Source organism: Trichomycterus rosablanca, chromosome 15 (genome assembly GCF_030014385.1).
Source record: "Trichomycterus rosablanca isolate fTriRos1 chromosome 15, fTriRos1.hap1, whole genome shotgun sequence".
NCBI classification, from domain to species: Eukaryota; Metazoa; Chordata; class Actinopteri; order Siluriformes; family Trichomycteridae; genus Trichomycterus; species Trichomycterus rosablanca.
In genome coordinates, this window is record NC_086002.1 from 16621221 (window position 1) to 16638769 (window position 17549).

The 17549-nt window shown below is 39.7% G+C and overlaps 1 protein-coding gene across 4 annotated transcripts in view; it reads left to right on the forward strand.

The window, feature by feature from the left end:
• raph1b (Ras association (RalGDS/AF-6) and pleckstrin homology domains 1b) overlaps positions 1-17549 on the forward strand; it is a 119445-nt gene that overhangs the window by 3408 nt on the left and 98488 nt on the right. For 2 of the 4 annotated variants that reach the window (XM_063009299.1, XM_063009298.1), the window contains exon 1: positions 1893-2095. The exons of the other annotated variants lie outside the window; for them this stretch is intronic. The gene's annotated coding sequence lies outside the window, so the exon portion shown is untranslated. Of the gene's footprint in view, positions 1-1892; positions 2096-17549 lie in introns of those variants that run through there. 4 annotated transcript variants of the gene reach the window in all.

Genomic DNA, 17549 nt, shown 5'->3' on the forward strand with positions numbered 1-17549 from the left:
AGTGGTCAAGATACGTAGTGGCGTTTGTGTGTTTACACTGAGCAGGAGGGGAGGGGTTACACACACACACACACACACACACACAGAGACAGTGTGCACACCAACAGGAGGGGAGAGAGAGGGAGAGAACTCAGCGCTTTACACAGCCAGACATTACACACTGGAAAGGTGAGGAAAATGAGTGAGAGGAGAGATAGTGAAGTTTGGACACGAAAAGCCCCTTTTACAGAGAAGTTCAGACCCACTAAGCTGGTGGGAGACCAAGTGTTCAGTCTACCCACATCTTATACATGTGATGGCACATAGACTGTGTATCTGTCCCCTCAGAGAGAATCTTTTTTAACAGGGTAGATCATAACAGAAAAGAGAAACAGGATCAACCCATCAAAGATGAGCTCCTTGGTTTTTCTGAATGCCAATCTTCACTAAATACTTACAAATACTGTCACGTGGATGCTTTTACCTGGATTTTCTTTTTGTTTTGCACATTTTCAATTATATTTTGTTGAGTGTGAGTGATGCTTCGTTGTTGTGTTGTTTCACTCTAGATGCTTGTTTATTTTGTTTATTAGGATTTTAACGTCACGTTTTACACTTTGGTTACATTCATGACAGGAACATTCACCTCACTTGCATGTCTTTGGACTGTGGGAGGAAACCGGAGCACCCGGAGGAAACCCACGCGGACACGGGAAAGACATGAAAGTTCTTCAAAGTGGACTTTCTCCACACAGAAAGGACCTGGGCTCTTCACCTGGGGATCGAACCCAGGACCTTCTTGCCGTGAGGCGACAGTGCCAACCACTTAGCCACCATGCCGTCCCACTCTAGATGTACAAATAATGTACAAATAATATACACAATCAGATCTTTTTGTCTAATTGAGATGGGTCTTTGTTTTTGTATTTTATAATTTATTGTTGGAGCTCTGTTCCATGTTGAGTATATAAATAAAGCAATTTAAATAATAAACATTTGATACAATGTTTTTTACATTAGTAATTCATTTTACATGATGTAATTTGGTAATAAATTAATTTAAGCAACAAAAAAATCTAAGGAGCCACTTGGGAGCCGAAAGAGCCAGCTCTTTTTAGTGAGCCGAGCCAAAAGAACCGGCTCTCTAAAAAGGAGCCGAAATTCCCATCAATACCTCCAACTCGCTACAGCACAAAACAATCCCTGCTGGTCGTGTTGCCAAATGCGCTCGTATTCATTTATTTTTCTCTTTGATTTTACGCTGCACATCAGCGCACAAACTCTGATCGCTCGCTACTTGTTGACGTGCATTTTTGGACACGGTATCATTAAACTCCTCTTCACTTCTCGCGTTTGTTTTCATGACAAAACGTAGTTTGTAAGACCAAAGTAGCTCGCCTGCGATTTCAGTTGGTGATAGATCGTGTAGTGTGAAACCCCTATATCGCCGATCAGTGGTGTAGTGTGAAAGCCACACCGACTTGAAAGACTCCCGATTACAAGAGATCCAGTTGTGTAGTGTGAACTGTACAGCGACCTGATGACTTGGAAAGTCGTGTAGTGTGAATTTGGCATTAGCTTCCAAATTCCCCAGATCTCAAGCCAATCGAGCTTCTGAGTCCAAGGGGATATGAAGGCTGCTTTTCAAATTGCCCACTTACCCACTAAGTACTGTGTTAAAATTAGTGCGCTTCTTTCGGAAGCCATGGCAACTTGTAGTAACGTTCTGTTATGACAGTCTAGTAAGCTACATTAAGTACAGTGTTGTTTGGGACGTAGCCAGATTGTAGCCGTTGATTGGTTTATTCGGGAATATGGACGGTGGCAAAACCTGATTGGTCTCTGTGATTGGGTAACTCTGATGTGTGGGCGGGGCAAAGCCTAAACGCTAGGAGCACGCCACTGTTCCTTACAGAAGGAGAATGAAAGGACAGAAATGTGTCCCTGAATACGAAGAACGTAAAAATGAAAGAACATTAAAAAGAATTACAAAGCGAGAAAATATCAGCTTTTTGAAACTGTTTAAGTGCCACGAGCATCTGAAATTTACTTGAAGAAACGGTAACGGCTGTTGCCATTCAGGAACAGAGGATTGTCACCTATTTTCGTCCGTAATGTAAGTCCGTTTGTTTTTGTTTGTTTAATTGGGATTGGATGTACTTGTTTTGTTTCGTTGTGTTTTGAGGGTTAAATCGTGTGCGTAGAATAGAGTATTGTCAAATACATGTAAACGTTTGGCTGTTGGGATTCAGTGGGGCTGTTCAGGATCATTAGGGGTACTCGGTTCCACATTTTGGAGCCGACTCCAATTGCGATTCCTGGTTGGAGAACAATTGTTTCGGTTCGAAGAGTCGATTCCACCGAGTGAACAGAGCAACAAAAATAGATAAAAAGGAAAATATTATGATACAATAATTGTGTTAATAAATACACTATATAATCAAAACGTTAAACATTATATAACAACTGTATGCAGTCCAAATTATAAACTAGTATTTATGAAGTCAGTGTAGAACAATGCTCTAAACCAGTGTCCTCAAGAATTGACATCATGACCCAGCAAAAAAGTCACATACTCAAGCTTAAACTTCATTTTAGTTTGATTTTAACTTGGGTTTCACTGACAACCAAACTAAAACTTGTCATAATTATAAAAATTTTGCTGATGATTTAATTTCATGTTTTACCATCATTTTATCCTCCCAAAACATAGCCAGTTATACCTTTGTGTAGACAACTGACTGGCCAATAGCAGCGTTGGGGTTTAGAACCCTTTATCCCCTTAGGTAGGGCCTAGTGTGATTTACTGCTGCAACAGTTTTGATAGAGGAGGGTTGATTTATCTTAATTTGGGTTGTAGTGGGTCTAGAGCCAGAAATGCTGGTGTAAATGAAATATGTAAACGACAGGGTGCTAGTACTAGTCTACAGGAATTGTTTTGCTATGTGGGACATACATTTTGAGCTGTGCCACAGTGCTTCCCCAAAATCAAACAGGCCAATGTCTTGACTGACCTTAATTAGAAAATATATTTAATGCTAAAGTATTGATAATAGTTCTTATATGCATCAGCATTTATGGTATTTTGCAGACAGTTATAACCAAAGTGACTTACAGTTGTGACCAAATACAAGTTGTGCAATTAAGGGTTAAGGGCCTAGCTCAGGAGCCCAACAGTGGCTATTTGACTGATAGGGTTTGAACCGCAGACTACCACTACCACCATTAGAGCTGTTGAGTCGATTCTTGATTTCTTAAGCATTGAAAATCGAGAATCGGTTCTTCTGGAATCGACTCTCAGCCCTATGAATCACTACTCACGCCCTACCACCGTTGTTATAGGCTGCATTGTCTCCTTCAAAGAGGAAAAATATTTGAAAACATTGTCATAGCGACAAAGAAAAACGACCATTTAGAAAACCTGTATATTCCCTCACAAATATGTCCGTTCTAATGTGAAGGGAAAAAAACAGCCCTTTTAACAGATGATTCATTTCGCAGCCAGTTGGACTGCAATTAGCCGCTACAAAATGTGCTAAAGCCAAAGCTAGTGATATGTGCTCTATGTGTCCAGGAAAAAGATAATACGGCGTGGGCACTGGTCAGAAGTCCAGGCACATTTTATTATGCACATCGCTATGTTTGATACATCTGCATCACATTTGTTGACCACTATCTGTCAAGTGTTTCTTTTATTGTTCACTTTGGTGTTGGGTGTGTTCGAATTCAGCAGTGTGTCTGGACCTAAACCCTTCACACCAGAGCTGTCATATCTTCTTCTTTGCTCTGCAATTCTGTATAATCAAGTTTCATTTATTCTGGGTGACAGTAGTGCTTTACTTATCATTTTGGATAATCATTTTTAACCTGTGCAAAACATTTGCCATGCTCAGACACAATATTTGCCTAATGTGAAGTTTATCATGTCTTGCAGACCTGCTCACTGCCCTGTATCTTTTGATTTTCCCCACCTCCATGTTCTTTAATCCTTTGGATCAAAGGTAACCAGATTTTTCCTGGTCATGCACAGAAAAAGGACCATACTAGATTTTTTTTCCCACTTTTTTGCAAAGTGTATAAACATTATGGCTGGTTATATAATAGTAATTGTATGAAGATTTGCCATCCCTTACACCTTGTTATAACTGTAAAATTAGAGCTGTGTTGTAAACTCACAATTGGTAATGTACAATTGAGAGTACAAAACTGCTTTACATAATTTCCATGTCAGGAGAACAATGAAGTATGGCAGATGAAAGAGATTTCACTTGTACAGTACTGACTAGCATTAGTGATAGTAGATAAAAGCTACATTGGCTATGTTGTGTAAATACTGTATCATCACAATCTTAAAAAACAGGCTTTGCATCTTGCATGGTACCTGTCACTAATTATCACTCATGCATAAATTACAACAATTCATAGCAATTAAATTATGCAAATGTAATAAAAAGTAATAATAATACAAAAATATTGGGCTTATTATCAAAACTCTCTTTAGGATCTGCACATACTTATTTCGAATGTTGGTACATCTTTGTGTCTTTAGTGACAACGAAGAAGTTTAGCTTTTAATGAGACAAGTCACCCTGTTATTGGAGAGAAATGTTTGTCAAAAAAAAAATCCTATTTGGGATTTTAAGTGTGTAGTTGACAACCAGACTGGGCTTGTTTAGCAATTTTGTCATAGCAGAAATCTGAACGCATGTTTATTGTGCACCCCTGTTATGTTTGCTGCTGAAGATATAAGACAAAAGGAACACTTGTGGACATCCTGCCTAATTTACTTTAGGTTTTTCAGCCACACGGATTGCCAACAGGTGTATAAGATTTTTTTTATTTTTTTTATTTTTTAAAATTCGGCTGCTCCTGCATTTAGAAATCACCACAAGGGATCATTCTGGACCGCATACCTAATTAGCACAATTTCTATTCCAGATACCCTTACTGATGCCATCCTCCTTATTTTTATTTGGGCCTAGGACCAGCACCAAAAGCCCACTGACAAGACGACCTTCCAATGTCTAACCTGTTTTGCCATCCCCACACGGCACTTTTCCAACATAGCCGATCATGTCTGTGTAGACGCACAATTGGATAAGAGTACTCTTTGAAATTCGAACCGCTGACCTTGGTGGTAGTGGCCTACAGTATTTTACCACTGCGCCACCTGAGCACTCCTAACAGGTTTTAAAAAACTCATGAAATTATTTTATGCTTTTTTGTGCCAATCATTAATGGGAAGGACATTTTCTTTTCCAGCATGACTGTTCTCCTGTGCATGAAGCAGCAGCACTTAAGGACATAGTTTGGTGTAAAAAACCTCTAGTGGCCTGCACAGAGAACTGGCAGATTTTTTAAAAACTTGATAATGGTGCCAAGTCAATACTTTTGAAATCCTAATCCAGCTCAAATGTCAGTGGATTACAGGTTATTTCTATACTGTTCTCTAAATGGAGCCTTGACTGCCTAAAGTAGCAAACTATATTCCTTACAGAACCTAGAACATATTGTGAGATTTAATTTAGCAGATTTTAAGTAGCCAATTGTCTAGTATATAGATAGCATTGGTTAACTTACGGTTGATGTTCTTTGGCACAATTAAAGCTAAAGCTTGATAGAAATGCAAGATTTTGGTCTACGCTTTGTTGTTTATCTTGTGCATGACTGCAGACATAACTAATCTTGTTAAGTGACCACCCAAAGGCTTTGGGTTAATTATGTGCCCCTTCTGTTTGCTTTTTGGAAAGGAGGTTGGCGCATGACAATAGAAGACGCCCTTTGACAAGTGCATCAGCTTCTTCTATGTCATACTGCTTCCTTAATTTCTCAGACTAATAGTGTGGTTAATAACTGTACAGTTGGAAAGTTTGGTCACTATCCATGCCAGTGTGTCTTTGTAAAAGCATTTGCTAGCTGAAGGCACACTGTTTACCCATGTGGGCCTTAGAAAAAAGTAGCAGGACTCAGCATAGATTATCCAATAGGAAGCCCTATTTAATCAAAAAGCTGTTCATTGTACTTTGCACTTAGTTTGCTTTGGTGGGATTTTTTGTTCCCACTTTGCTGTTGGAGCTTGAGTTGGTAAAAAATGGTGCCAGCATTAGAGAATCCACCTTTTCCTTATTCCTTTCTGGTGCTGACAGCCACACCAAGTACAAGGAAAATGAGACGGCAAGAAGCTTTTCTTCTCAGGAAATTTACAATGAGTCTTGTGCAGAGCCAAATGTAGCCTGTTTCAATCTGTGTGGAGAGGGTTTTGTTTGTTTGCATACCTAATTTCAAACCGTTCACATTTTCACCAAAAATAAATCGTTCCCAGGTTTTTCAGCACAAACCATGAAGACATCAAGGGATGTGTCAAGCTGTAGATGAAAGATTCTTCTTATAACTAAAATTTGTTCCATGATTGCTTTTTGGATAAAACAACAGCACATATGCTCACGTGTAATCTATGTGCTTTGCCAACTTGTTACTGCTATTTATTTTTAATGTATATCTTGCAATGCTCTCCATTGATGACGCGTCGTTGGTTTCAGTAAAAACTGATACAAATATGGGTCGGTTTTCCATATAGCACCAAGGTTTTAAGATGCTTGAATGGAATCAGTTCAAGAGTTATTTTGGTCAAAAAGAGCTGATGGACAAGTCACTAAATATTTTCATCTCTGTTTTCTTACTGTCTTGGTATTGTTGCATTACTTTCAACATAGAGTGGCCATGATGACAGGTCTAAATGAGAAGACTTATTGTCTAGCAGTATTTTAAGGCAAAAATCAACAAATGGAAATACAACAGTGGCATTACCAACAGTTGACTGTCTCTCCAAAACTGATGAAAAGACAAGAAAACTGGTCCATTGGCTTGGCTGTTGGGTAGGTTAGCAAGAAAAATATCCAAGCCCATACCTACAGTAAAGCATGGTTGCAGCAAGGGCACAATACCTTCGGGCCTCTGCTTGGAAAAGTCAAAGATAAAGAGAAATTTCCTTTTTCAGCACAGCAACGACCCAAAGCATACCTCCACATCAACAAAAGAATGGCTTCACCAGAAGAAGATAAAAGTCTCACAATGGCCCAGCCAGAGTACAGACCTAAATCAAATTTAAAATCTTTGGGGTGACCTGAAGAGGGCTGTGCACTGGAGATGCCCTTGCAGTCTCACAGATGTGGTGTGCTTTTGCAAAGAAAAAATAAAAACAAAAGGTGCTTTAACATACAGTCAAAAATTGCAGGACACTCTTTTATAGAAACGAAAGGGAAAATGACATATCTGAATACCCCAGCAATTAATGGGTGAGGGGGCCTATCTTTTAGGCTATGTCCGTGTTGTGGGAATTCAAAATAACCCTTAAAGATTGACACAGACAACCGGGATAGTGATAAAAGCAAATAATCCATTTATTACTCAGCTGAGGGCCAATCTCAATGCAAACGCACACATGCCTTTACAGGAGAGAAAGGGCGACTTCGTCTGCCCTATCACAGTATTTATACCCCGCTTACTGCCCCTTCAGGCTAACTCTGCTCAGCAACCCAGCTCAAGGTCAACTTCCCAAACCAAACTTGTTTATCATCCTACAAGAATAGTCAGTTTGTTAGAAACATGGCGTACTTCCACAAGAATGCACCACTATCAAAACCTGCGTGCACCCCTGCACACACAATCCTGATACTCATGCATTCCCACGGAAGCAAGAAGCCCATGCCAAGGTCAACATATCTCTGGACCTAAGAAACCTTCCAAAAGTTTCTTCTACCTCTGCTAATTGAACTAAGAAAGCAGAAACGTATGAGTTTAATGCAAATAACTAACAAAATATAAAATTTCCATTCACATCCGGAATATGGCCGCCATCTTGAAAGCCGCCATATTGGATCAAGGGCAAGTTTTTCCAATGGGAAGACCAGAATTTTCTCAGAAATTGATTGCTGCAATCAGATTTGCAATATCTCTTCAAAAGTTATCAACACAAAGTTGCAACAACAACCGGGAACATTCCCTGTGATGCACAGCTATTTGACGTGTTCAGTGTGTTGTCCCTGGTGCTAAACACAGAGCTGAAGGTGCTGGATCCAATCGTTATGAACCTGCATGAGAATATCTGGAGAAATGCTGTCACAAGCCTCCACGATGTGGTGCTGAAGGTGGTGTTTGTTGCGGATTTTCTCAGCATACACAATTTGTTTAAGATGACCCCAGAGATAAAAGTCGAGTGGTGTGAGGTCTGGGGATCTGGGCGTCCATTCCACAGGACCATGACGGCCAATCCAATGACCAGGGAATTGAATATCCAGTCACTGAAGAACACCTGCTCCGTAGTGTGGTGGAGCCCCATCCTGTTGGAAATAACAGGAGAAACTGCCATCTTTGGTCAGAATGGATGAGAACACTGTTTCCTGTAGCATTGTCAGGTAGCGCTGAGCATTTAGGGTCTGGTCGATGAAAATGGGTCTGATTACACGGGTGCCCCATATTCCACACCACACCATAACCTTCACATCACCTACGACAACGTGAGGGTTTTCGGCACATCAGTACCTCACGTTCTGGCGGTTGACCTCACCACTGACATAAAAATTGACCTCGTCACTGAACAGAATGCCCCGTGCAAATGCAGGATCTCGTTGATGTTGGTCTAACGCCCAGGTGCAGAACTCGACACGTCTATCAGGGTCATCCTCTGATAGTTTCTGCTGCAGCTGGATCTTAAAGGGGTGCCACTTATTGGTATGAGGAATCCGTACAAAGGTTGACTGGCTGACACCACATTCTGCTGCAAGACGTCGCGTGCTGCGTTGTGGACGTTGTGGACGCAAAGGCTGCCAAAACCATTGTTGAGGTTTCTTCCTCGGTAGCGGTCTTTGGACGACCAATACGTGGCTTGTTGTCCACAGTCCCGGTTTCTCTGAATTTGGCTATGAGGGATGCAACAGTGCTGTGTGAAATTGGTGGTTTTTCTGGGTGTCGGTTGTTGAAGTCTGTGGCTATGATATGGCAGCTGTGTTCCCTGGACATCAGAATCATCTCATTCCTCTCTTCTTTCGTCAATTCCATCTTCAGTTACCTGTAACGAACAACAGAAGTTTTGAACTTTCTGTGTTACTTTTGAACCACAAGAGATATTGCGGCAATCAATTTCTGAGAAAATTCTGGTCTTCTTTGATATGCTACATGACCACCTTCCCATTGGAAAAACTAGCCCTTGATCCAATATGGCGGCTTTCAAGATGGCGGCCATGTTCCGGACATAGCCTAAAAGATAGGCCCCCTCACCCATTACTTGCTGGGGTATTCAGATATGTCATTTTCCCTTTCGTTTCTAAAATAAAAGAGTGTCCTGCAACTTTTGACTCACCCTGTAGTATCAGGTTAACCATATTATTGTAAGTTTCTTCAGCATTGCTTCTGCTTGCCACCAGCCACCATCTACTAGGGACAGGCATAGACTTTCACATGCCCCCTCCGACACGCACACTACACTCAACATCATTTTCTTGTAGTAAAGGTTGTATGTGTTTTGTAAAGCTGAATTAGTTGTGTTGTTGTTGGGAAAAAATAGTGGACTGGAAAGCCACTGTACAGGCAAGTTGCTGACCAGAAGAAACTTAGTGGACTAAGTTCCACTGATTTGCCATGTGCTGGTAATGTGTGGAAGCTTTTGTGGGAGTTGAAAGAGGAATGTTGGGGAAGTCCAGTAGCTTGAAAGCAGCATAAAGACTTAGCAATGCCCCTCAGGGGACAGGAGAAGAAGGACTGGATGCATCTGAGGTCTTACTTATTGTTATTAATTGTATGATGCATTGTGTGCATTATATATTTTTGCTCCTTTTGTAATAACACCGTTTTGCTAAAAGAAACTCCATGCCATATTAATAATAATAATAATAATACATTTTATTTATATAGCGCTTTTCAAGATACTCAAAGACGCTTTACATAAGACAAATAATCAAAACAAATACATACACCATACAAATCATAGTACAAAATCAAAATAGTACATCAACATCAAGAATAATTAAGATAAAAACAAAGAGCAGCATAAGACAGTTCATTAAAAATTTGCTAAATTATGAGAGAGAACAACAAATATAGAACAATTTCTTAAAATTAGACAGAAACAGGACAGATTCACATGCAATCAGGAAACTGAAAACTTTACAAGTTTTAGGATCTAGGACTTCACATTTCTGTCGTGATCTAAGTATAAAAACTATTAAAAAGAATAGCAAAAATAAAAGCATTTATTTCGTGTTGTTACAAGTTAAATGCCACTCTGAATAGATGAGTTTTGAGAAGTGACTTGAATTTGGACAGGTCAGGACAATCTCGTAGGTGTTTGGGGAGAGCATTCCATAAAGATGGAGCAGCTATGGAAAAGGCCCTGTCACCCCAGGTCCGGTGCTTGGTCCTAGAGGGTATGGACAGTAGGTTAGCCTCAGAAGAGCGAAGGCTACGGGAGGGAATGTGCTGATGGAGCAGGTCGGTGAGGTAGGATGGGGCCGGATTATGGAGAGCTTTGTGAGTGAATAGAAGAATTTTGAATTGAATGCGTTGAGCAACGGGAAGCCAATGAAGTTTTTGGAGAACAGGTGTAATATGATCATATTGTCAGATGCACAAATATGTATAGATTAGTCCTTTAGTTTAATGATGACTTGACTATATTAAAATAATAAAATCTGCAGGTCCTGTTTGAACATTTGTTTTTTGACATACTTGACATAGTTTCAAAAGGATCCCACACAAAAGACTCTAAATAGACTCTTGCGTGGTGTTATTTTACCAAAGCCCCCCCTGAGAATTGAGACCTTAAGGGCACCATAACAGCATCAAGCAGCATAGTGAAACTGGAGAGGATCTGGTGGCTACTTAGACCACTTGCTGTAGGCACCTGGTGGGTAGCAATGTGTTTCGTTGCTGAAGCGTTGACAAGGGAATATCTCTAAAGAATATTGGTTGAAAGTAGGTAGATTCTCTAACATCACCCTGTCCCTGTTTCTATTTGCAAAACTATGGGTGGCTATAAGCTCTTGGTTTCCCTAGAACAGGCTTTTGTTTGTGCTCCAGCTTTTTATTAGAATAACGAGCATTTTATTAGATTCTGGAGCATTCACTATAGCACTTATGTTGAGCAATGAGGCTCAATGGTTGCCAGTTTAGACCATACTAAAATTGAAGTATGAGACTAGTTTTTAGAACAATTTTTTCGTGTGCACAGGACAGTTTCATGATAAATGTTATGTCATGTAACTGCTCCACATTGCTGTCTCTTTCACTGTTTCATGCAGTTTTCATATTCAATAAAACAAAGACTTGTTTACATGAAACTCAAAGATGGTTTTGAAATATTTGAATGGGTCACTTTAGACTTCTTGTTTAACTTGATATTGAGTGTTGCAGCCATCAACCGGTGAGGTATTGTCCCTTTCTGTGAGCTTATAGACTACTATTGCTTCTCCCAAATTTTGCCTGCAGTTGACTGTGGCATTCCAGCAGGGTAGAAATTGTTGTAAACTATGTCCCAGTTTACTGCTAATGTTTGTCTATAGAGATTGTGTGTATGCAGTATGCTTAAGCTGTTTTTGCATAATTGTTGCCTTTTATATCTCGGGTGCTTGGGTGGTGCAGTGGTCTATTATGCTAGCCCAACACCACCAAGATCTGGGTTAGAATCTCTGTGCCACTGTCAGTCAGCTGGGCTTTACACAGACCTAATTGGTTAAGTATTGGGGGGGGGGGGGTGTCTGATAAAGGAAACGGTTGATGGAAATTAAATTATGAAGATATCAAGTGATGTCTGTATTAAAATTTAGTCAACAGCAGGTAGGCTTATTTGTTAGCCTTGTTCACTCCTGCAACAAGCAATATAGAACTGGGGTCATGTGGCACACATGTGGCATTTTTTATGCATCTTTACAGAAGACCCTGGTGGATTATAGATTAATGCCTAGTTCACACTACACGGTTTTTGCCCTGATTTTTGCTCGGCGCTAGATTTGCCGGCTCGGGAGCAACTCTGCGTTTGCTCGGCGACCAGATCGAGATTTCTAGCATGTCAGATATCTGATCTGAGTTGTGCGACTGGCAGTGAGTGCTATGTCGAATGAGCCAATGAGAACACAAGATACAGTGTGAGGGGAAACGCAGGGAAGGAGTTGTAAAAAGGTGGGACCGGGGGATAATATACTTTATATCAGAATACATTGGCACACACACATTTTACAGTATTTCTGACTTTATCGTTCTCTACAAAACATAACACTAACACTGCATTGCAAAAATTTTAATTTTAATTAACCTCCAACTCACTACAGAACAATCCATGCTGTTCGTGTTGCCAATTCCATTCAGATTCATTTATTTTTCCTCCTTGTTTTTACGCTGCACATCAGCACACAAACACTTTGATCGCTCGCTACTTGTTGACGTGCATTTTTGGACGTGGTATCATTAAACCCCTCGTCAGTTCTCACGTGTGTTTTTGTAAAAAAAAACAAAAAAAACCCCGTAGTTTGGGAGACCAAAGAAGCTCGCCTGCGATTCCAGTTGGTGATAGATCGTGTAGTGTGAAACCCCCTATCACCGTCGTGTAGTGTGAAATATACACCGACTGAAAGACTCCCGAGTGCAAAAGTCGTGTAGTGTGAACTGTACAGCGACCCGACAAATCAGAAAGTTGTATAGTGTGAACTTGCCATTAGCTGCTAAGGCTTGTGCAACAGGCAAAACAGATTTTTAAGGTTACTTTAGATGATTATGCAGGCCTACAGGAAAGACTGTGCTGCAGTGTTTAAGTAGTTCCTATAGTGGATTTTTGCCAAGACACATTGCAGAGGCTTCCCGTCTGCATTCTGCAGTGTGCTTTTTCTCCCCTGGCTGTGTTTGACCCGTGGAGGCCCCACTGATCTCTACGTGACCACTGGCTTGTCTTTAGCCAGCTGGAATGACCATTACTGGTCCCCTTCCCTCCCAGAGTTTTTAGAGTTCAACATGTTCTCAGGGAATCTTTGCATTCCTTCAAAGGGATCTTTGCATTTTCGAATGATCTGTGTGGGCTTCTGGAGAGTTGCTTTTAGTGTACACTTGAGCATGTGTGCAGGCAGGAGTAGGACAAACCTTACATCTTAAAACTTTGTAGTGCACATCTTTAAAATCTGGCTAGTTTCAGTTACAGTGGTACCTCTAGATACGAGTTTAATTCGTTCCAGAGCCTAGCTTGTAAGTAGAGCAGCTCGTATCTCGAACTAATTTTCCCCATTTAAAATAAAGGAAATACTGTAGAATTAATCTGTTCCAGCCCTCTGACAAGTCCCCAAAATATCGTAAATTATGAAAAAATACACGTTTTTAATTAAGAAAAACACATGTATAAACATATAAAACATAACAAAATAAAAGAAAAATTTATAAAAAACAGTAAGAAAAATGTATAAAATATGGTACTGTAATCTTACCTTGGCGACAGATGAGCGCGGCTAACGGTGAGCGGCTGAGGATAGAGGGAGGGAGGAAGGGATACTGGCAAGGTACGAAGCGTAGATACGTACGGGTAAACTAAAACAGGCCTTTCTTACACTTTAAACAAAACTTCAATAGCAATTTCTGCACTTTAAATGAATTCACAAAATTTCGTAATTCCTTTGAAACGGCTCCCTTGCGCCGACGCGCAAACTAGCGGTAGCGTCCCTAAAGCTCCAGCCCGACTCGTATCTTGGATCTGGGCTCGTATCTAGAGCAGAAATTTTGTCCGAGCCTCGGCTCGGATCTCGAAAAGCTCGTATGTGGAGCAGCTCGTATCTAGAGGTACTACTGTATTTCAAAGGTTGACTCAGTGTTTATTTTCTTAAGTATTTTTTATGGTTTGTCTTAAGTGGATTTTAGTTCATGCCTAAGAATGCAGGGACACGTTAAAAAAAATCACAAAAAACAAAAGTATAGTCTGATTTCAGTTATCTGAGTATTTGAATAATCAGAATCTGTGTACACCTATTAATAATTGGACTACGTATGCAAATTTCACCAGTTTCTTATAACCAGTAACCACCAAGCTTACAGCACCCTATCAAATGTGCAACCCAAAATCAGAAGAAAGTTGGGACAGCATGGAAAATGCAAATAATAAAAAAACATATATTTACTTTAAATGTACATACACTTACATTTACTTCGACTTTTATTTGATTGCAGACAGGATGAACCTGAGATATATTATGTATTTCATTTATTAATAAACATCCATTCCTGCATTTTAGGCCTGCAACACATTCCAAAAAAAAGTTGGGACAGTAAAGCATTTACCATTTTGTAATGTTGCCATTCCTTTTCACCACACTTAAAAGACGTCTTTGTCACCGAGGATATCAGGCAATTTAGTGTCTTAGGTTTTATTTTGTTCCATTCTTCCTGCAAACATGTCGTAAGATGTGCAACAGTACAAGGTCATCGTTGATGCATTTTTCGTTTCAAAATTCTCCACACATTCTGTACTGGGGACAGGTCAGGACAAAGGCCAAAAAGGCAGGCCAAAAATGCATGGACATCCCTGAAAGATGATGTCTTGAAGGCAGCATATGTTGCTCTAAGATCTCAATGTACTTTCCTGCATTAATGCTGCCATCACAGAAGTGTAAATTACCTTTGCTAAGGGCACTGACGCAGCCCCATACCATGACAGACCCTGGCTTTTGGACTTCTTGTGCTGAAAACAGTCTTTGGTCCCGACATCTATTTCTTTCCAAAAAAAGACCTGGAATGCTGATTCATCTGACCACAATACACGTTTCCACTGTGTGATGGTCCATCCCAGATGCCTCCGAGCCCAGAGAAGTCGGTGCCGCTTCTGGACATGGCTAACATAAGGCTAGGGCTGTCGCGCTAACCGCAATTTTGAAATATCGCGGTATAGACCAGCCAGCCGCAGGGCATGCCAAGCAACCGCAACACCGCGGTGTTCACGTTTTTTCTTTCTTTCTTCTCTTTTTTTTTTTTATTGTTGCAGGGTCCATCTTGTTTTATACGCTTACATTCGGGCATAATAAATGTTAAATGAATTCATAATGAAAATGAGCTAGGAGCGACATTTTCCCGCAACCTGTTCGCATGCATTGCTGCTGAGTGTCAGGCTTTGTGTTTTAAGATGTAAACAATCGCAACAGGAATTATAGGCAAGTTTATTAATGATTAAATTGAGTTCACACTCAATAAATACTTGTAATTTAGACTATATTCAAACAGGCTTGGTGTACTAAAACAATGACGGTTGATATGGCATTGCAGCCTGCAAATATTCTCTTGCTGGCTTGCTGGAATGATTTAAATGTATTTTTTCGTTGAATAAAAATTTATTGAAACAAATAATAACTTGAAATGTAGTATATATTGTTATGTTAATTATACCTACGAAATAGATAGTTTGTCGCATTGTAAAGTCGCCTGCAGGTACAGTACACGTGTATTAGTGTAACGAGCCCCATCAGAGAGAGTTTTAGTGCCGAGGGGAACATCGCTACCCCACTCAGATCCTCTCTAAACCACATCAGATGAACGTGTTGGTTCTTCTAGCGCGCATGATAACACAGGTTTAAACTCTTACAGACTTTATTCTTTATTCTATTTTTTTTACCATATTTTGATTAGATGTGCATTTAAAATATTTAGCCTAAACACTTTTTTTCGTTTCACAGCCTAGGCTAGAAGCTTAATTTAAACCTTTATTAATGGAGAAAAGACGCGCATCCCTGCTCTGTTCTGTATTTAACAATAAACACGCATTTCATTGGTCTTAAAGTTGTCTCATCTTTGTCATTATAAAGCAATAATATACCGAATCATAGCCTAACAATAAAGCTTGTTTATATAGCTCTAAAATCCAGATAAATTAAGTAATTTTCAAAAACAAAAAAAAATGGCGATATTACCACATACCGCGATATTGAGACAGGCTGAATATCGCAAGATGAAATTCTTTCACCGCGACAGCCCTACGTTCAGCTTCAGCTTGCGTTCTTGGCCTTTACACACTGAAATTCCTCCCGATGCCTTGAAACGTTTAATGATTTTATGCACTGTAGAGGGAGAAATATGCAAATCCCTTTCTTTGAGGTACATTGTTTTTAAACATTTCAATAATTTTGTCACACAATTGTTGACAAACTGGAGATCCTCTGGCCATCTTTGCTCATCAAAGATTAAGCCTTTCCTGGATGCTGCTTTTGTACTAAACCATGATTACAATCACCTGTTGATATCACCTGTTTGGAATCACATCATTATTTAGTTTTTTCACCTCGTTACTAGTTCTAAATTGCCCCCGTCCCAACTTTTTTGGAATGTGTTGCAGGCCTGAAATGCAGGAATGGGGGTATATTAACAAATGAAATGAAGTTAAGCAGACAAAACATGAAATGTCTTGAGTTCAGACTAGGGCTGGCACCGATCCGATACTCAGTATCGGTACCGGTCTGATATTGGCCAAAATCACTGGATCGGATATCGGAAGGAAAAAAACGTGTAATCCGATCCGATACTCTTGCTTAATGTAAATAACACTTAATGTAAATACGGCCATTGTTTGTGTGTAAAGCAAATAACACACGAAGATACATTCCAACAAAGTGTTGTAACATAATTCAATGTTCAAACATTCGAGTGGGGTTTCACGAGAACGCCACTTTAATGTCACACGCTCAGTGCAAACACAGAACAACATAAGCACAGCCGGAGACTATAATTTTCTAATCTCTTCCCTACACACTCGCTCCCTATACCCTAGCATTGTACATTTAACATTTTTAAGGACAATATATATGTAATTTACATTAGATGACAAGTGTCGTTTATTGCCACTCACGCTTGATGACATCATTAACATGTGCCACTGATCTACAACTCATCCGCAACAGCCATTCGAAATTAAAACGCACTGATCTACTTAAACTTTTAGCATTTTAAAAAATCATCTTCTGCTGCCACATCTAAAAACACCGTTTAAACACAATTAAAACCGCTTTATAAATTGCTTTATAAATTATAAATCGGACTTTGATAAATCGGTCTTGTCCCAGCTTGGAGATCTCTCTTACATACTCAACGATTAATCCTTTAGTGTTATGAAATAACACTTTTTTTAAATTTTTTTATTATTTGATTATTTGGTTTTTAATAATCTAAAAACTTGACAGAACTTCAACGGAAAAAACTCAACTCTGCATAAATTCTAATTGGTCCATCACGTTTGATTGACATCCACATCCTCCAGTTGTAGACACTTTTGTTAAACAAGCCAAAAATACTGCTAAATATTCTGTGTGTAAAAATAAAAACAGCAGTTTTGCATAAGTGTGATGTTGTAGGTTCTGTATTTAGTCCTTTAGAATATTTGTTTTACTGTCTGAGCTTTGTTATTTAGATAGCTAGTTTAACCATGGTGCATTGAGACGTATTATGACTGCTTACTTGTTTGAGAGAAGAAATGACGGTATCGGATTGGTATTGGTATCGGCAGATACTTAATTTGCAGTATCGGTATTGGACATAAAAAAGTGGTATAGAGCCAGCCCTAGTTC